The following is a 21,359-nucleotide window of genomic DNA, read 5'->3' as shown; positions in this document are numbered from 1 at the left end:
TACTCACATACTGAAAGTTTTGTATATACTAGGCTCATTGGAACAACCGTTTCATTTAGTTGAAGCTGCTAATATAATTAAATATCTAAAAGACAACATCAGAAAGAGCTGTGTTAACATGAGGACAAGCAGAGAGAGTCAACAGTCATTCACTGAGAAGCAATCAACTGAAAGTTTTTCCACAGTAGGAACTTCTGGCAATTAGCAGCCTGCCTTCATATCAGCAGTCAGTGACATAGGCATCGTCTCCTACTATTAATCACCTAGGATGCAAAATCCTGACCCACTAAAAACTTCTCCAGGGTTTGTGGCTGTCAGAGATTCTGTTTTGTTGACTTTCTTATAYGGCACCTATTGCCTTGCTATGTAAACAAGTATGGTCCATGGATTATTACCAGGCAGCAGGCACTGGAACAATATGCATCTGCATTTTAAGAGTCAAGTTATGTTGTTTGCTGTATCTTCTGTGAAAGGCAACCAGGAGAATAAACTCCAAACATTATGTCATTCTTACAGAATGACTCTTTCAGCATGTTTAGAGTCATTCACATCTAAGGCACATTCTCATTTCCTGGAATTTTATCTGATCTAAATCCCACAAGGAAGTTTTCAGTTGTGTATTAAAATGCACGCAAATCAACAACACTCCAATTCTTTCAAATAAAATAAAACAGTGTATTTAAAACCAGGAAGAAACTGGAGCTGTCAAATTATATCTGACCATACCTATTTTTGTAAAATTTACTCTTTGAGAATTTATTTTATACACTTAATTCAGATGCTAACTCTGATGTGGCTAAACCTAAACATGCTAACAGTTGTCTAACTTTCTAAGATGAGAATGCWAAATGAAATGTCTATTATTCATGTGATAGCAAAACACTCACATGGTTAAACCACTAGCTTGGAGTATTTTAAGATTTAGTGCCTAAAGCTTCAGAAATTATGACTCCTGCTCAAAAAATAGTTCAGAAGGTATAACAGTAACCAGGATAAAATATACTAGAGAGAACTTTTGCTGCATCCTTACAGGTATGGCTCCCTCATAAGCTTCCTATGGGAACTAGCAAGTCGCTTAATCATTCTTGTCTTTTTGCTGCAAGATTGTGTGTCTGCATGCATATATGTGTGTGTGTGTGTGTGTGTGTGTGTGCACGCGCGCATGCGTGTGGTGTGTGTGTATATATTTATGTATACCTACACCCATATATATATGTGTGTGTGTGTGTACACACACACACAGTTAAAACAGAAGAAAGGTAATGAATGGGAAAACTTATCCTACTCAAAACAATGACGACTAAATTATTGATAACATTTCATACTATAATACTAAGTGCAATATAGTCTGTGTATTGAGTTTTTACTAACATGAAACCTCAACTACAGCAATTCTACAAAGAAATCCTTAGTGAGGAATGGAAAGCAAACACCAGCAAAAGGAAAGGAAAYGCCAGTAAAATATGAAAATTCCTCATAAAAAGATCTTTGGCGGAGGAAGTTACCTGCACAGTAAGAACATCTTACCTCAAGAGGATATAAAGAATACAAGTAAACAAAAAATTAATGTCCAACTCCCATTTTCAGAACCAAAAAATTAGTTCCACATAGCTTGTTGACATATTTGCCAAACTTACTGTATTCTCTATACCACAGAAATCCTAGTGGAAAAGATATACTGCAAGAAACAATAATGACGTCAGCATCGGGATGTGACACGTGAGGGGGAATTTCTTCACTGTGAGAGTGACGGAGCACTGGACCAGGTTGCCCAGAGAGGTTGTGGAGTCTCCTTCTCTGGAGATATTCAATGCCCACCTGGATGCAACCCTGTCTACCATGCTGTAGGTGACCCTGATTGAGCAGCGGGGTTGGACTAGACGATCTCCAGAGGTCCCTTCCAACCCTACCAATTCTGTGATTCTATGATCGGGATCAAGAGAAATAAAAACTGTTCCAAACAACAACAACAAAAGTAACAGTAAATTATTTCAAAAGAAATAAAGAGTACTTATTGGTCAATCATAGTTCAAAATCTGGAAAAATCTTTTATGATTTGTGATGGAAAAAAGGTGTTTTAAATAGACAAGACACTTTTTGTGATATCTCAGTCCTACTTTGTTACTTTTTATAGTTGGCATGTTGAATATTCTAATTTCTATGCCAGTTTTACACAAATAAGTAGCAGCTACTGATTAAAAATTGACTTCAATTCTGAATTCAATTAATGGCATTTAATATCTTCCCCTCCTGCACAACTGCGATCCAAAGTTTATAAAGCGCAGGGGAGTAATAAGTAGTTGACTAATGGCAAATTCAAAAGCAGCAATAAAAGGGTGCTCAAAGTTACYCCTTAAACATTTTAACCTACAATACACTGCCATTAACAACAAAATAATTTGTAAATAATCTATCATTTTCAGCCTTGGGTTATATACTTTTCAGATAGATAATTGTGCACACTGAGATCTTGCTAGGCACGTTCTCACATAAAACAGTTGGGTCAGAGATTTGTTTGTGCAAATTATGACAGCTATTTTCAGCCCAAGCATTATACCAGMAAAACCCCAAATCTTTTATAGTCCTAACCCCTTTGCGTATCACTCCAGGAAACATTTCATCCTGACAAAATTGCAGACAGTCAAATACTGCAGCCAATCCTAGTTCTGCCAATGAAGGACAACGAAGGCTCCTAGCAACGTGTATTTCAATGTTCTGTGTAGCCTAAATTTAAAACACCTCTGGAGGCAGGGCACCCATCATTTCCCTGAAAATTCCTCTATTACTTATGAGATCTGACTGTGAAAATGTTCTTCCTGATATTTATCACTAAGCCAAACTATCCCATGTACACATCTTAACTTACTCCACTTAAATCAGATCTAATTGCCTGAGTTCTTCCACAAACTCCCTCCAAAATATACACCATCTCCTAAACATCATAATTGTTTAGACTACTATGAACTGCCTGGATAGGTATCACATAACTTCCTAAAGCTGTGGTGCCCAAACCTGAATGSAACAGTCCAGGATGCAGTCCTGCTACTTCTACGGCAGACAAGAAGCACTGCCACCCCTGATGCCTAGAACTCAGTGCCCAGCAGCGAGTTTCTGCTTCCGTAAAACACAGGTTTACTACGTGGGGATACKCTATGCCCACAGGCACCACGGTTACTGCCGGCTCCCCTCTGCTGCCTTTCTACTTGCTCCCTCCTCTTCCAGGGAAAGGGCCTCGCCAGCTTCCCAACTACTCCAAATTCCAGCCACAGCCCCCAAATTCGGCCCTGTACCTGAAACACTTGGACGATCTGAGTATTTGATGTACATCTTGAATTGTTTACAAATACCAATCTTATTCCTCACCTCACCCCCTTGGCCATCTCCAAATAGCCACTCACTGGTAACCATATCGAATTGCTCTGACATCCCTTTGATGTTTGCTCCCACAGAGCGCAATCAGTGGTGACCACCGGGGTCACGACAAAAGGCTCCCTTGAAACATCTTCTGCAACACTTACTGGCACCACAAAATTAGCAAGATCTTTTCCATTACCAGAGGTAACAGACAAAATCCAAGGCAACAAAAGAATCTGTGGCTTTAAAATACGCTACTCAAAATATCTGCTGATGGTCATAAGACAGAGAGGGAATAAGCCAAAAAACTGTATGATGTAGTCAGTTGGCAATTGGAGAAATCACATACAAAATGAAATGCATTCAGCAGCATTAAAAGCAGGGCTGTGGGAAATTGTTTGTGGTCCATGTAGAGATCTAATATTTTTCAATCTTCTAGCATAACAAAGTACACAAAATCTTAAATTCTAAATGTTAAATATGAAAAATTTTTTGCAGTAATTCTTAAGACTGATRACTCTGTGTACCCATGAGGCTTCATTTTACAGTTTTTTAGCCAGCCTAAATGAGAAATTAGAATTTTTAAATTTTCCACATAAAGAGTCAACCACATCTTTTAACTGAGAGTCAGAAAACTGTAACTGAAAATTACTAGCCTCAACATACTCATTATTGACAAACCCTAAATCCTGTTAAACACAGCTTTAATAGGATTAAAGTGGCATGCAGGATGATGTATGCAATGCTGGTATGTAAGGAAAGCTGAAAAAATGTGGATCAGTCTGTAGATCTGTAGAATAGCAATTAAAAAAAAAAAAAAAAAAAAAGCTTTGGGAGCAGCAGTAGCTCAGTATAAGTTGTACACCCCTTCTTAGCAGTTGCACACCTCACTGCTGGAGCTATGGATGCTGCTGCAACTGCTCCACCACCACAACAGTAAAGTCAATCCATACGGACTTAAGCACACTCATGCCCCCTCACCCCATGAGCCTGACACACAGAATTATCCGTTTGCTGACAGCTTCATTCTCAACGTGCTAGCCGAGAAGGTGGCATGTTTGGTCATCCCAGACTTCACACGTAACACCACTCTCAGCACAACTGTCGGACTGAATACGGCAGAGGCATGCCGACGGACAGCGCAGCGGGCAGCCAGCAGTGCCAGCTGCGGACTTTCTGCTAAGGACTCACCATCATCTTCAAGACCACAGCAGGTCAGAACACACCCCACCACTATGGCAGTATCACTGCTCAGTCGTAAAGATCAGGTCCAAAACTTGAAATTTCAACCACGTTTTTGCCATAAGGAAGCAGGCAACAAACAGTGTGCTACCTATTTCATGAAGAGATGTTTTCCAGAGTCTAGCAGGCACTTTGATGTTTCTAACAGGAAGAACATTCACTCTTGCACAAAGTTCTTCAACTTGTAAATGTGCTCTGTTGTCTATCACAGCCAGAAAAATTGCGTGTACAGGTAAGTACAATCCAGGATAAGTTTCATGGTCTCTAAGTCCTTCAACAAACATCAAAATCACTGAGCATGAGATTTTCTGCTGATCACATGCCACTGGCTACACATCTAAGGAGGCTCAGGAGGGTAAATTATTTTTTCCCAAGTCAATAGTAAATTGGCTTCCTAAATTGTCTCCAGATCCTTTCCAGACAGCAGAATGGAAATAATTAGAGGTGGTTGGAAAATGGAATTTTTGTCCTGTGGGGAAAGTCTGATAGTTCTATATTTATTTTTACCCTGAACTGGCTAAAGTGTAAAAGCCTTAAAGTATTTATTAAAGCAAAATATTCCAAGGTATTTTAATACATTGAAACAGCATCATCAAAACATTTTAACTCATTTCGCTATAAGACAAGAAGTCAAAGAGAATGCATTTTGAATTCAATTATCGCTGTGYCAGCTAGGGGAAGATGGGGGAGAGATACAAGAAATGACAGCCRTTATAAAATTACAAGAGCTCCTCAGTGACTAGGGATTGGAGATGAGAGGATGCAGCAGAGGCAGAGAAACAGAAGGAGAAAGGAACAGGCCACACGAAGCAATACAGTATTTAAGAAAGATTCACAGCRCCAAGAGAAGGCCAAGGACCACCACTATGTAGACAAGCACTCGTATGCAGGCAGGAAGGCACATGGGCACACAACCACACCATTGAACATGAGGCATCACATGAAGGACATTGTCCAAACTGGCAACTACCATCTCCCGCTTACAGCTGGGCAGCCCCCCAGACTTGGCTGGGTGCATCCAACATCTCCCCCAAAATCCACACTCAAAGCCTCAGAGGAAGCCAGGMCACCACTGCGACTTGTGATCGAATAAAGCTGCTCTCTTCTGGCATAGGAGACAACTGAAATCACACACATARATGGTGAGAATAGGAGGAAGCTGGTTTTGCCTGAGACAGCTGATAGAGGTCCAGCACTGCTTTCCCACCCAACATCACATGGCGCAGACCAAGCTCTCCATGGGAGAGAGGGGCAGCTCACAGACCCAGATTTGCCTCTGGAATTTATCTGTCTCGTGTCTTCCTTTCAGACAGGGCAAACTAAAGCCGTAGCCCCTTCATATGTACTTTAAATACATATAAACATTTTTGTAAGAACTGCTAAGGGTTAATGCCAATATTCGCACACATTGTGCATCTCTGCTGCCTGCGGTCAAGACATCCATGTGCAAACAACCTCCCTGCCTCATGCAACTCGCGCAAGAATAAGGCATCCCTCACATGGCACCATGATGCAGCATCCGCACAGACACRAGTCCATGCTAATTATTTAGTTTCTTCCTTGAGATTCTTCCTCCCTCCATAAGGCCACGCAGCAGTCACTGGTACTGGCAGGACAAGCTGTCTTCCTCCTGCTGCTGCTGCTTTGGATGTGAGATGGGAGGAAAGTGAGAATTACATTTAATCACCATCCCCTTGTTAAGCTTCTGAAGAACAATATAAGTAACACATTCTGGAGGTCTGGGCAGTAGGACCTCAAACTTAAAACAAATCTTTATTTCAGTTAGCCAGCTACTTCCTGAAATCCACAAAGTCAACTTTGTCCCTAATTTCTACTGTCATTTACRTTACAGCGCATGGGCACGGTTCGCCCGTCGCCCAAGTACATACTGATGTCTCCACCGGAAGCAACCCCAGAGGTGGGCCTGGGAGCCAAAACGTTGCAGAGAAATCTGCAGAAAATTGACCTAGAACAGCGGTACGYGAACAGTGACCAAAACATAAGGGAAGGGACTCCTGCTCAATGCATTCATGGGCAAAGGAAGAAAAGGTACATCCTGYCGTCGCTTCAAAAATACATTTTCATTCTTAATAAATTGACAAAGGAAAAGTAATGGTGAGGCAGAGGAGACAGGAATCAGAGGTATACAGCCAAACCACATGACCCATTTTTCACACTCACATCTAGGCAGGTATGCCCCCTCAGTGCACCACAGCACTGGGAGTGTGCAGGGCTGTGCTGGGGCATTTACTACTGTCACAGGTCCTTTCTGAGCAGCTCACAGACATCTCCCCACTTGTTTTCCAAGTAGTCTTTTCTGATGCCTAACTACAGACATGGATATACTTTTGAGCCAAGGATCTAGGTAATCCAGAGTCAAGTAATGACTTTTTCCCTGACAGCCTGAGGTGGCATTTTCTCCAAGTAGCACAAAGTAGGATCCTTGACAGGAAAACGTCCAATGCCATCACTCAGTTATGGGTTTTCTCTCTAGCTGAGACAACCACAGGAAACCTGAGCAAATACAAATTCCACGTCATCTGATTTTTGGCTTCTTCAAATGCCCTTGACTGGTACCCATGAAGAAGATGATGTCTTTGTCCACAACCAGTTGCTGAAACAACCTTCCCTGCATGCAGCATTTCAGCATGTAGCTGTGGAGCTCTCCTCGGCTCCTCCTTTCCCTCTGGCAACCTTCCCAGAGGTATATACATGCACATGTGGCCCAGGCACACCTGAAGCAGACAGGGTCTATAATASAAAACTACTAGATGTGGACATCAGCAAAAATGCTTCTACCTTCATATCYTCCTCAAAAACTTTCTCAAGCCATGGGAGCCCTCAAAGTCCACCCAGCTCTCTAACACTTGATCCTTCTGCCCACCAACACAAGCACAACAGGATGTGTGAGCCCATCTCTCTGYATGCAAACAGGCAGATTTCCAGAGGTACTGCAGGAGGTACGCAGCCTTGGGGGGAAGGGAGGGTTGTTTCTGTTTTTGTTTTTTTAAACTTACAGAGGGCAGCATAGTGGTTGCTAACCGAAAAGAGATGCCGCCACTATTTCTCACCCAGCAGACAGAGCAGACAGTGAATGGAGCAGACACACAGCCACCTGGCCATCAGCCTAAACATCAGTGCTCTGAGGTCATTTACATACTGGTACTATTGTAACACGGACTGCAGCACTACATACATATGGTAGATACACACACACGTGGCAGTTGGAGATCCACCACGTTGAACCAGCTGCAGCCATACTTCCACATTAAAAAGAAGTACATGCACATCAGGCACCATCCAGGCCACATGGCTAACTGCAGCCTGCCATCATGTTTTGTGCCCGCAGTATGTGTGTCGCTACACTCTGTGGAATGCGATTTGTGGATGCTGCTGACAGCYAAAGTTATGATTTTTACTATTGCATACTTACACAAAATTTATTCACTCTTTTAGTAGCACTCACTAAAAATCAAACTTTTGCCACTGCCTATAAAGCAAGGCAGTCCAGCAAGGTTAGCCTGTTTGCTTTTATCTCAAGATACGTTCTTGTGTAACCAACCTGTCTGAGCTCCAGTTACTCACCACATCTGTGCCCCTAGCCTGGGGAGAAAGGAAGGAGAAAAGCCTCAGCTGCCCAGCATTTCCAAAGCTGGGAAGTGCCACTTCTCAACCAAGTTCAACTCTGAAACCTTGACAGACCTGTGAAGATGCTGTTTCTAGCTGGTAAAACCTGATGTTCAGAGGCAGTAAAGAAGCACTAACTGCTTCAGTCAGTGTCCAGTCAAGGTCTCATCCCATAGAAAACAGACAGCAGCTTTTCCTCCTCCATACTGGATAGCGATGAGCGACAGCCATATCCTTTCCAAAATAAGAGCAGCATAAAGTTTTTTATAAAAAGCAATTTCTGTAAATTAGACTGATACAATTCAAGCTCTAAAATAAAAGAAATCTCAGTCTTACATAAGATTAGTCTACACTGAAAAAAAAATGAGGAGGAAAATGAGGAAATTTCTTCATTTTTACTGGGGACACTCTGCTCAAGAAAATACTTATTTGTAAGGTGTTCTGAGGATGTGGCCCCACAAACTCAGGTCAGGTCCTGAGGAAAGGCTGCAGACACGGAAGGAGCCACTGCACCAAGCAAAGTTCAAAAGCTTTGCCTTTCTTACCCATGCCACTTGGAAATGCTACTTCAAAGTGGCTTTATATCAAAGACTGAGGATTCTTTAGCTATACAGTCCAAAAAAGTTTGGCGAAGAAACTGAAAAACTACCAGAAAAAGATCCTTTTGGTATTTGGATTCAGATGGCCACCAAATCAGAAATGAATTGCTGCTTCTTCCTCTTTAAATATTTCTTAATAGTGGGGCAAGTCTTGCAAGGTAAAAATAAATAAATAAATAAATAAATAAATAAATAAATAAATAAATAAATAAATAAAATACTGTTTTTCACAGGCAGTCAAAGAGAGACAAGATATCAAATGATGCCAGTTTCCTTTCATCAAAGATCTAGATGCACAGGCTATGTTATGACACGAACGTGTTCAAACTTGGTCTAAACAGACACAAGCAATTTCTGCCCACACTCAGAGATAGCCAAAAGCCTTTTGAACACTTAGCATGGCTCTGAGCCAAACCAATGAGCTGTGCTGAGAGCAAGCATCTCACCTTTAGCCCTGTGCCATCAGCTTGGGCTCAGCAGCACGCTGTCAGTGTTCACAGGGCCAGTTCAGAGCCTGGGCAGAGCTSGTTCCTGTCCACCTAAACCATAATGCACCGATGGACCCGTAGTCATACTCACACCTTTGGCTTCAAGCCTCTACTTAGGTCTTGCTTCCATTCACACCAATCATTTGTGTTACTGATCTAATGAAAAATATCTTAGGCTAATTTTCAATGCATGCACACATCACACAAAAACAAAGTTTTCCACATCAAGTCAACGAAAGGTGCTGAAATAAGAGTCTAACTATAGTCTTATATCTGGCTTTGATCTTGAATTACGTTGTTTTACAGTAACTTTTCTACTGAAAAATGGGAATTTACACATTCCCACAAAAGTTCTTTACGAAAACAGCATTTTTATTTCAAGTGAAATACTTCCAACAACCCTCCAAACAGCATGTCTGTTTATTTGGCTGGGGGCAGGGGAGCAAGAAGACAGAGAAGAGCAGAATTATGCCGTGTTTATAGCAGGTATAGCTGCCAGGCTCCTAGCCAGTTTTAAGACTTGCAGACTTTGAAAGTTCTTGTGTCTGGTCTCTGACTCAAAAATGACATCTCTACAGACAGACAGAGGGGTATGGGACTGTAAAACCAAAACATATTTTCTTAACACTGCTCCAGAAATATCCTCTGCTAAACGTGTAACAGATGCATGTTCCTCATTAAAAAAGTGTTGCTATACATTATGTCTTGGCTGTAGACAGATTCTGGCACAGCCCAATACACTGCAGACATATAATTCATGTGTATAGTATGTGAACTCTGTACCCTGCTTCTCAACCTGCTGATTTCCTATTGTGGAMCTCGGGCCATTAAAATGGGAGCAAAGGGAGAAACCACACAAACGTGGAATACCAGTGCGAGGCTGATATTTTAACTGAGAAAACAACCATTCAGAGCTTTTGAACATACTTTCCCCAACAGAGTCCCCAGGCATCCAGCTTTTATTTCCATATGTGTTGTGAACTGGAAAAGCAAAGCCAATTCCAGCTACCTTTCTTTGAAAGGAAAAAGAAATTATCACTTCATGGCAACTATTTCATTCCCAGAGTTGTGTCGCTCCTTTTGCTAAAATTTAAAGTTTGGTTTCATGGAAAGGTATGTCCTAATGATGAATTACAATATTTTTTGGTTGATTACTGCTTAAAACCATCCCATGCTAAGCATAACTTTGTAATCCATAGGGAGACCCTCAGTTTTATTCCTTGCCTGGTATTCAGACTTCCATTTAATTACTGGTTACATAGATTTATAGGCAGATTTGCTAAAAACAGTGACTCTCTGTGTGCAGACAATAACCTTTTGATGGGTATGGTAGTAAAACTGAAATTCCTATGTAAACAGGACCAAATTTTAAAAGTAGCTGGTGCAGCTCTATAATGAAATTGGCAGTACTGTGTGGGTACTTTGTCTTAGAGAATGCTAAATGGTGCATAGCCAGCATTCGCTCCATAAACTGTCAAATAAGAGAACCGCAACTGTTCAGCAATTTGTTTTTCTAATGTAATTCTCCGCTATGGGAAATGTCTTTTCCATGGCCAAATGTAGAGGCTGTCGTGATCCAAGAGAAACACRAGGGAGAAAGATTATGTCTAAGAGAGTGTCTCTCAGTAGACAAAAAAGGTGAGGGAAAATGTTTCTTAAAGATCCAGGTTCAATAGTATTATGAGAAACTAAAATGCTCAGGAAAAAATTACTTTAAAGATGTTATCACCAATTATCAGGCATCAATAATGCTACTGTAACAGCTAAATCTTTCTTTTCTTTTTTATTAGACAATAATGATAATTAAATTTTCCCTACTTTAATGGGAAGGATAAACAWCAATGCCTGCACTAATCTAGTAGCTTTCTTCTGAGGACATTCTACTATATTACAAGATGGATATCACCTTTAAAAGGTAGAAAAAAATCTTTGATTATCRAAGAAACAAACATTCAATAAGTTAAGTAACTGGTAACTACGCTTCAGCAAATAAAGCAGTAAAGGAAAACTGGTTTCAAGTTTCCTATTTTGCTCTATAGTCCTTTTGTCATGCCAGTGCAATTTTATACCTTACGTCAGTACCAAAAAGCAATAAAAACAGTAGTTTTGTTTCTAACAGCATTGTTCAGAGGGCTCAGTAAAATAGTAAAGCGTTCACTACTGATGAAAGGGTGCACCTGCTTTAGATTTTAAAAGCAATGTTAGAGACCAACTCTTTCACATAAATACTGCGATGAAGTCTCTCTCTCTCTCTCTCAATAATAGAAAAAGCAGCACAGCTCTCTTTTTTTCCCTCTTCTTTTTGGACTAGACAAAAAGAAAGAAAGAAAGGAAAAAAAAGAAAATACAAATTTCATCATCTGAATGCAAACCTCATCTGACCTGGTCCTTAGGAAGATGCATTGCATTTAAGTTTCTGGGACAGCTGTTATGAGGTTGATTCTGGAGAAGTAATCAGATATACAATATTTTTACTCTGTGTACCAGTGTGTCCACACCTGAATAATAAAATAAATAATAATAAAAATAAAATAAAAATAATCAAAGCAATCCTGAGCAGACTGCGAGGCCCCTCTATACATGTAGGTACCTCCCAGCRGTGCAACTGTAGCTGTTAGTCTATTGCATGCTGCTGTCCATGTCTTCAAGTCTTTCATAACAGTTATTTGCCTGTACCCCAGCATTTCCCTACCTGTTGCCAGACTAGGAGCTCCTCAACCATAACATCAGCATAGGTAGGACTGAAGCACTGTATAGGATTTGATAGCTATTAGCAATAACATACCAATTGTAACAAATCAACTCACCAAGACGGGAATGCCAACACAGGTCAGTAGCCTACAGCATGATTGCTGAGAATCAAAGTTCACATCATTTCATGTCCTTGAAACGTCAACACAATAGTGAATTTAAAGTAATACTTCTATCACTCTGTCAGCAATAAGAAGAATCTTAATAATCTTAGTAATGTGGTGTGGATCTTGACTTGGTCTGGGACAAACAAATTTAAGTCATTCATGCACTGAAAACTGTAAGCTTGCACAGTAAGTATAAAAAAAAATTGAAAGCATGATATAACATACAAAGGCCCTCAATATTCAGAGCATTGTGCAGATATTTCCCTGTATTGTATTGCTGTTAACTACTGAACTGCGATACTACTTAAAAATTATCCTCTCACCCCTTGATATCAACTGCACATAGTTGAGACAAAAATTTGTAGTTTTATCAGCAAAAATGATGCTCTCACTAAAGAGAGTGGAGGAGGAGAAAAGATTCACAGCAAGGCCATGAACACCAGGCTGTGAAAACTTGGAGGAAGAGATTCAACAACAACAAAACAGTAATACATTACTATAAAAATACTTTATAATTACTTAAAATGATTCAGCTTTTCAGGTGCTACTTGTGCTTTGTGATAATGAAAAAGTATAATAACACTTAACTTWAGTATTTTTCCATATATAAATAATTTTACAGGAATAGTATATCAAATGTGGACCACAGTTATGTGGATAAATAGCTACACTGAAACAACTACTGTTAGGTGACACTGATTTATTTCATTAGAGAAATAAATTAAAAACAAGCAACCTACTTATTTCATCATCAGTTTCTATGCTTTAGCAGCAGTATCATCAGAATTGGAGCTTCAGTCCTTGCATACAAATGTAATGCAGTTAGAACAGAAAACGTATTCTTCCTGCAAAAAACGAACCGAATCTTAAGAATCAAAGTGTAGGTAGAGAAATTCACTGGACTTTCAGTTACAAGATGCCTTTACTATGTATAGAGCAGTCTAGGAATTTCCTCTCCTATTTTTGGTACTTTCCTCCAAAGTCGATGCTGAGTTCAAGATAACAGGAAGAATAAAAAGCAAGGGCAGGCATCTCCCATATATCTTATTCCATTACCTTCTACCAGACAGTGGAATAGGACAGGTAACTGGAGGGGAATACACAGTCAGCAATATGTTTGTTTATACGTTTATTATAAACATATAGCGTATCATGGCTGATACACCTGAGGGCTGTGCTGCCATTCAGAGAGACCTGGATAGGCTGGAGAGCTGGGCGGAGAGGAACCTCATGAGGTTCAACAAGGRCAAGTGCAGAGTCCTGCACCTAGGGAGGAATAACCCCAGGCACCAGTACAAGCTGGGGGTTGGCCTGCTGGAGAGCAGCTCTGCAGAGAAGGACCTGGGAGTGCTGGTGGATGACAAGTTGACCATGAGCCAGCAATGTGCCCTTGTGGCCARGAAGGCCAATGGTMWKCTGGGGTGCATTGGGAAGACTGTTGCCAGCAGGTCGAGGGAGGTGATCCTGCCCCTCTCCTCAGCCCTGGTGAGGCCTCATCTCGAGTCCTGCGTCCAGTTCTGGGCTCCCCACTGCAAGAGAGACATGGACCTACTGGAGAGAGTCCAGCGTAGGGCTACAAAGATGATCAGAGGGCTGGAGCATCTGCCCTATGAGGAACGGCTGCGAGAGCTGGGCCTCTTCAGCCTGGAGAAAAGATCCCCCCTCAGTCTTCTCATCAATGTGTATAAGTACCTGAAGGGAGGGTGTCAAAGGGACGGGGACAAACTCTTTTCAGTTGCCCTGTGTGACAGGACAAGAGGCAATGGGCACAAATTGAAGCACAGGAAGGTCTGCCTGAACATGAGGGGGAATTTCTTCACTGTGAGAGTGACGGAGCACTGGAACAGGTTGCCCAGAGAGGTTGTGGAGTCTCCTTCTCTGGAGATCTTCAAGGCCTGCCTGGACCCAACCCTGTCTAACATGCTCTAGGTGACCCTCCTTGAGCAGGGAGGTTGGACTAGGTGATCTCCAGAGGTCTCTTCCAACCTTACCAATTCTGTGACTTGGGAAGGGCAAATAAAAGCTCATGGAAAAACAATCCATTCAAGCTTTATCTCGTAATTGCTCCTGGTGAAGAGCAGGACAGAGGTTAACATCAGACTGCACCCAACTGTAATGGTAGAAGCACAAGGAGCAAACCAATCAGACTCCACGTACCACAAGAAGAATGATTTTAGAAAACTAATCTTCTCATTAAGTCAAACCCACCACAGACATGTATTCATTGGTGATTGTAACTTAGTTATTTTAGTCTGAAATACTTGAAGCTAATCAATGTATTACATATCTGAAACCTTGTACATCTTTAAGCAATATTTAATAAGGGAATATATACAAAATATTTCAGTCCAAATAAGACATTCCTGTTGGTTTAAAACCACAGCAGAGAATTTAAATAACTTTAACAGTTTCTCAAATCTCTTTTTTTAAACAAGATGCTTTGTAGTCAGTTGGTAAAGCTTGAAAGCATATAATTGCTTAACAAACTTTGTATTCCAAACAATGGTATCTTAATGGTTCAAGTTTCTCTTCTTTCTGCTGTCATATATACAACAATCACACAAGTTAATTACATAGCCGACATTGCCAAATATCACATACTATTTTGTAAAGTTCTATTGGAAATCATGACAATTATACGCTAACTGTTGGTACCACTACCATGTTAAAGTGCAGTCTCTCCAGAACTACAGGCAGCTCACATCCACAGTCAAGATCAACTTTGTACCAGCTGGACTAAACTGGTACAAAGTTGATAACTACACCAATGTTAACACCAAATTCAGAACGCAATCCTTTTGCAGTAGGCTTGTTTCTTGAGTTAAAATGAGAGGTGAACGTTCTTCTGTCTTTGTCCAATTTATACAGAGCTGAATTTAGTGTTTCCTTTTAAAAGCTACTTTATTAAACTTGTAGTGCTTCGTAAGTGAAACTAATTCTGTGTACAGTTAAAGCACATAAGAATGCCTTCTATCCCTGAAGGGAAGATACTTTTAAGAGCATTTTCAAGTGACTAATATCAAAACAAATCAGCAGTTTATATTTTACAGCATTAACTAAAGGAGACATTATGGCATGTATATATCTAAACGCTTTACAGTATCCCTGCAGAATGCATCTATAAATCCCATTTTTATATTTAGATAAAATACACACTATCTTTAGGATGGTGATGATGCAATCTAAATGATTTAATTAGAATAATATGCTCTGGTCCTTGGCCACTCTCTTGCTATAAAGTAGGAATTTCCTTCGGGCAGGCACAGCACACAAGCTAAGCTGTGATTGCTTTTCCCAACTCCAAAGAATGTACTGCAGTCTTGCTTCCCATTCCTGCAACAGACCAAAAGGGCCTGCTAACTTCTTGACGTGTTTCCTTTCCCTAAGTCTTTATAAGGAAAACAGAAGCAGTTGTTACCACAATACAGGGTTTAAAATATTAACTAGTAAAGGATATTGAAAAGCATGTACATTTGTACTATCCTCTGCTATATGTCAAGGATGAAAACCGTAAGATAACTCATCTGTAAAGATGTTTTTTCTTTCTTTTTTAATTCAAGAGACTTCAAGATCTCAATCTCTCCTTTTTTCTGAGGAAAGGAAGGAGGAAAAGAGAAGACAGATGCTATCATCATCTTAAATTATCTCAAAATTTACATTTTGTAAAGATTGGCTAAAGCCAACCAGAAATAAAGAAATTTCTCTTTTATTATTACAATAGAAAACTATTTTTATACAAACTTTCCTCTATATCGCTTATGTATTTGAGAGTGACAAAGTTGAAATTCACTTTATTTCACTTCCAAAAAATACAAAGGAAGGAAAACAAGCAGAAAGAACAGACAATTTTTAATTTCTCTTGCTTTTAATTTCTACTAACACTACAAAGAAAAGAATTTGTTTACAACATACAAAAAATGGTTCCTGACTTCATTGAGCAATAATTTTTTTGCAATTGACTTTCGTAGAGTCTCAATTAATATCCTTAGAAAGAATATGTCTTCTCAATCCTAACTGAAGATGGTAAGTTCACTTCTAAACGCATACAAGAGACATCTGACTAAAACTATTTTCCTTCAGGCAAAAAGTAAACATCTATAAACATTTTATACTAACATCACAAAGCAAAGCACAGACTATGCACTATTAATGTGCAGTTTTTCTTCTTAACATTTATAAGAAACAGGCAGAGATACACACCACAAGGCTGGGATCTTCTCAGACACAGTAAGGCCCTGTCTAGACAGGCWAAAGTTATCACAATCAGTTAACGTGGTTCAAAAACTCCATTAAGATGCAGGCCAGCAAGTATGAAACCACATTAGCAAACCACATAGCAGAACTAGGCAACAAAACAGCCAAGAGGGCTACTAAGACCTTCTCCCACCACTTACAAAATGATGGTGATGACATGAGTAGCGGATGGGCAGCTGCAGCTCAGTTGCATTAAGCTGCTTGTGACTGAGAACAATAAAAAAAGAAAAGAAAAAAACAACTAAGCCAAAAGAAATGACACCCTAGCAAGCTCACTCCTTCAAAATCAAGGCTCTCTCTGATCATTTATACACTTTATGTGACAGCAGGGCATAATTAATCAGTCAAATTTAACAAACTATAGACACATGTACAGTAAGGCTATTATCTAACTCCACTGCTCTTAAACCCAAACACAGTGACAATATAATACAGTGACAATATAATACAGTTAAAGGAACTCATGTGCAAAGAGGTGGCAGCCCACTATTTTATGATGCCGAGTACAAACACAAGCTGATCTGGTACCAGCAGTAAGATACAGACAGCTAACAAAAAAGAATACTTTGTTTACTCATCTGTTAAGCACCTGGTGAGAGGTTTATTCTCATCTTTCACTCTCCTAGCATTAGACCACTATTTGTTTGCTGAAAAACACAATTTTCATGGAGTACTGGATATAAGCATATATATCCTAAAAATATGAAACCCTGCACAAGAGGAAAAAAAAATCCTAAACCAGTCACCAAAGGAATGAAAAAATAAAGATGAGTGACTAGAATTACACCTAACGCAAAGCAAACTTACTTCCTTTGTTACAATCTTCCACATGATCTCAAAACTTTCAAGGCTTCTGAACATTATCTATTTCCTTTGCAAAATGCATACCACAGCATATTTGATTCATGGTAAATGTGATAAAACAATCAGAAAAACATATGCAATCCATTTATTACTCTTATTTTATTACTCTATTTCATAAAATTGATTTTAAAATGAAAAAAGAAATTGAAAATTCTAAAGAGAAAAAGGAGGAAATAAGATTACTTATTAAATCATTATCTCAAAGTCTACAGACAGCAGAAGCACTTCTAAATTAGAACAATGTAACACTGTACTATGGCCCACAAGAAAGAGACAAAAAGCAGAAGAGTGCTCATATTCTAATTGCCACTGAAAATAAAACCTATTTTCAGCTATGCTGTCCCAAGCAATAAACTACAAACATTATAACTGCTATTAAAGGCCTCACAAACCATTTGCTGAAGAGGAGTAAGCATATACTTCTGTGGTTACACAATATGATACATAAGCTTTTGGGAGGGGGGAGGAAGCCATAAACTATCCACAATCCACCAGGGAAAATCCTTCGTCTTTGAATCAAGAACAGCCTCCATAACAAATTCCTTAGCTATTGTATTATATAATCTCATTGCTAGCATTTGTCCAAACTTTTCCACTGCATTACTTTGAGTCACTGCAATTTAATTTATGGAGGAAAAATAGTCACACAAAATTAAAAGTATTTGCAGGAACAGTTGCAACTTCTATATTCCATTATTATTATGTTATCATTATTCCACTTTCAGAAGTGATACATTTCACTTGGGCACTGTCAGAATATAACCATTCCCTTTAAATACCAAGGCGACCCTCTCAGTCTTCAAACTGATGTTTCACAGCAGCATGAAGGATTCCTATCTGTGTGTCAGTGTTTCATAAAACACAAGACCTGATTAACCCAGCACTGCAAATGTTAGCAGACAGAGCTGAGGGAGCTCACTAAAGCACACAGGGCAGAACGGACAGCGAGGACCGGGCATCCCCATCACCCTCTGCAGGGATCTCATGGAAGGCAATTCAGAGCACACAAAGCTGAGGTCTTCAGCAGAGTACAAGCAGCTGGTGGTAACACCACCAGACAACTGTGGAACAGCTCCAATCCGGCTAACAAAAGCAGGCTTTGGAAGCATACCTGGCTATTAAAAAAATAATAATAATACAGGACCATCACTGGTCATGTATTTACACCTCCTGCCTTGAGGTCACACTACTACAGGTGTTGAAACAGGAGGAGTCAGTATACTGATGGCCTTTTTAGTTGTGAGAAAAACTAATTTTCTGCCTGATCAGTGGCCTGACCTGACTCACCACACAATCAGGAGAACCAGCGCAAGGGTCGTAGTGGGATGCTGTAACTAGGAAGGAAAAGGCTGGATTCCCCATCTCTGGCAGGAGTGAGGTCTTCGCTGCCTTATGCTGGGAACCAGTTCCTACTTCTCAGCCAGCATCAGGATTGAGAAACATAATCACTATATTTCACTTGGTGGATCAGCACCCACTACTGTCACAAGACCACGTGATAACTATTTATTTCTACATGTGCCTTTAAAACTTCTAACTTGCCCTGGTATGAAGTGCTAGACAGACACACTTTGCGAAGAACGGTGGCTCCCCGTAGGAGCTTACAAACTAATATTCTTTTTATAAAACATTGCACATTCTGCTACGCTACCTATGGTGCTTACTGCAGTCCAAAGTAACAATTATGCAAACGCTTGGGCACTTGCTTATTTCTTCTGTTACAACTACTCCATTAAGCTTTATGGAGCAACTTACCCAGGCTCATTTTTAGCCAGGGACGCAAGGCTCCCTAGGCAACACGCAGAATTGCCACAACAGGCTCCAGGGTCGGGGGAGGCAGTTCGGAGCACCTACGGTCACACTGCGGCTCCATAGGCAGTTTTGGCAGCAATACCACGACCTACCAGCTTAAAAAAGCAGCCCTACCTTCCCTACATCCTCTTTCCTCTTCTCTTCCCCCCTCCCCCCCCCCGGTGAACCAGATCATGGAAGCGATCCAGGTTAAAATTAAATCTGGTTTTCGCTCAATTCCTAGATCCAGTTCACCGCAGGGCAACGTACGTGTTCGTGCTGGCATGAAGGGGGAGAAGAGGCAGAGGCAGGAACGAGCAACCAGGGCAGCACCAAGTTATGCCAGTTTAAACCACTCAAAGTAACACCATACCCTGACACTGTAGTTTCAACCTTGCTACATTCATCTGACCATTACCGATGGTAAGGAGATAACAGCGCTGCTCCCTGTCCCATTCCCATCTGTATCTCCTTGCCCTCTCCTGCCTTGGGGCTCCACAGCACCCGCAGGGACCCTGACCCAAAAGCTGTAGGGGCAGGAAACTAGCAGGCCTTTTGGGCTCGGTTGTCTTTTTGCTGCATTAGCTCGGCGAGCTGGTTTTCCAGGGGGTCAGATGAACCGGTACAATAGAGGGAGCGGGATGGGACTAGAGCAGCTCAAGGATCTCCAGCTGTCCTAGAGCAAGGGCATCCGGAGCAAGAATGTCTGTATTTCCACTGAGCACAGAGAGACAATCCTCTCTGGGAGCAAGGGATGCCTCCCCCAAGGACTGTTCACACAAGTAAACGCACAAATATAGAGAAGTTCTTGCAGGACTGAGGCCCAGAACTGTAGATTTCGCTTGTGTAAAAGAACATACAAGGACATTACTGTAAGTAAAGTACTGTAAAAAGGTCATACAAAATACCAGTTTCCTTTTACATTCTTGGCATGTACAAAGATCCCAACAGTTCCAATGGGATTTTCTTGTAGAACTTTACTGAAAGTTGATTAAAGAGAATGACCATAAATCCTGGTGTTAATTTAAAGCAAATTATTAACTTAATTTCAGTGGGAGTTTTGGGTGTGTACAGAACACTACTACATGGAGCCTGTGCAGGGCCAAAGACCCCCTCGGATTTGTATGCGCAGATCCCTTCAGAGTGACAAGAGCCCTGTGGGCATATACAAAGGCAAAATTCACTCCATAATTTAAGGAGCTGATACGATAATTATCTTCATCAAACCGCCTTCATGAGCTCAACCTTTAAAAGTTGTCCTGGCTAACTGTTATTTCCCTTTTTACCTTACATTTTGAAAGCTTTAAACCCATCATCTTTAAACCAAGGTTTGCAGCGGCAAACCTTTCTGTTTCGGGAAAATTTTGATTCGTGGCTTCTCGGGCGGCCAAGTCCTCCGTCGTAATGACGTACCGCGACAGAGTAAGGTCCGCAGGTAAACAAATACTCGCTAGGAAACCCGGCGCGGCAGGACGCACGGAGCGGCCGCCTGCCCTGCCGAAGGGGCTCCGAGGGTGCCCCGCGCGGGTGGCAGCGAGCGGGTCCCCAGCTGGGGGTGGGCAGGGGACAGGCCGGCTGCAGCCACCGGCGGCCCCATCCCAGCCCCCGGCCACCCCCAGACGCGTTTCCGAGCCCACCGGCTCCGGCGGGGACGCGAGCGGGCTGCTCCCCCGCCGCCGTACGGGGCCGAAAGGCGGCCGCGGCGCGGAGCATCCGCGCTGCCCCCGCCCGCCGCGGGGCTCCGCCGCCCTGCCCGGGGCGCGGAACCGTGCGCGCCCGCGGCTCTTTGTTCGGCGGCCCAAGAGGCCGGAGCGGGCACCGCCGCCGCCCCGCAGGACCCGGCACCCCCGGGGATGCCCCCGGCCGGCTCAGCACTGCCGCCGCCGGTGGGCGGAGGCCGGCGCGCAGCAGCGCGGAGCGCACGGAGCTCGCCGGCGAGACCCCATCCCGCAGCCGCGGGGCTGCCCAGCCCGCACGGGATGAACAACAGAGAGGAGATTTCAGCGCACACTCGCTCGCTCGCTCCCGCTGGGGGCTCGCAGCCCTCGCACCCCCGTCGGCCGGCCTCCGCCTTACCTCGCCCGCGGGTGCGGAGCTCCGCAGCCCCGAGGACTTTGTCCCTGCGCCCTTCCTGGCGCGGCGCGCCCGGCTCCGCGGCGGCGAAGTTTCTGCCCCCACTTCGCTGCCCGCACCGGCGGCGGCGCTTCCCCGCCCGCCCCGTCCCTCCCTCCCGCCGGGGGCGGTGGCGGCGGCGGCTCGGAGCGCGGCCTGACCCCGCCCCG

At 42.1% G+C, this 21,359-nt stretch overlaps 1 protein-coding gene across 1 annotated transcript in view; it reads right to left on the bottom strand.

Moving 5' to 3' along the window:
* Positions 1 to 21,280, bottom strand: part of TIAM2 (TIAM Rac1 associated GEF 2) — a 180,234-nt gene extending 158,954 nt beyond the window's left edge. Inside the window, exon 1 of the mRNA XM_085297988.1 lies at positions 21,154 to 21,280. The gene's annotated coding sequence lies outside the window, so the exon portion shown is untranslated. The remainder of the gene's footprint in view (positions 1 to 21,153) is intronic.
* Between the last annotated feature and the right edge of the window lie 79 nt (positions 21,281 to 21,359).

The sequence above is a fragment of the Rhea americana genome, unplaced genomic scaffold (genome assembly GCF_003343005.1).
Source record: "Rhea americana isolate MKP2758 unplaced genomic scaffold, rheAme1 scaffold_134, whole genome shotgun sequence".
NCBI classification, from domain to species: Eukaryota; Metazoa; Chordata; class Aves; order Rheiformes; family Rheidae; genus Rhea; species Rhea americana.
Note: the sequence above shows the minus strand (reverse complement) of the source record. Positions and strands in the feature narration are given on the sequence as shown.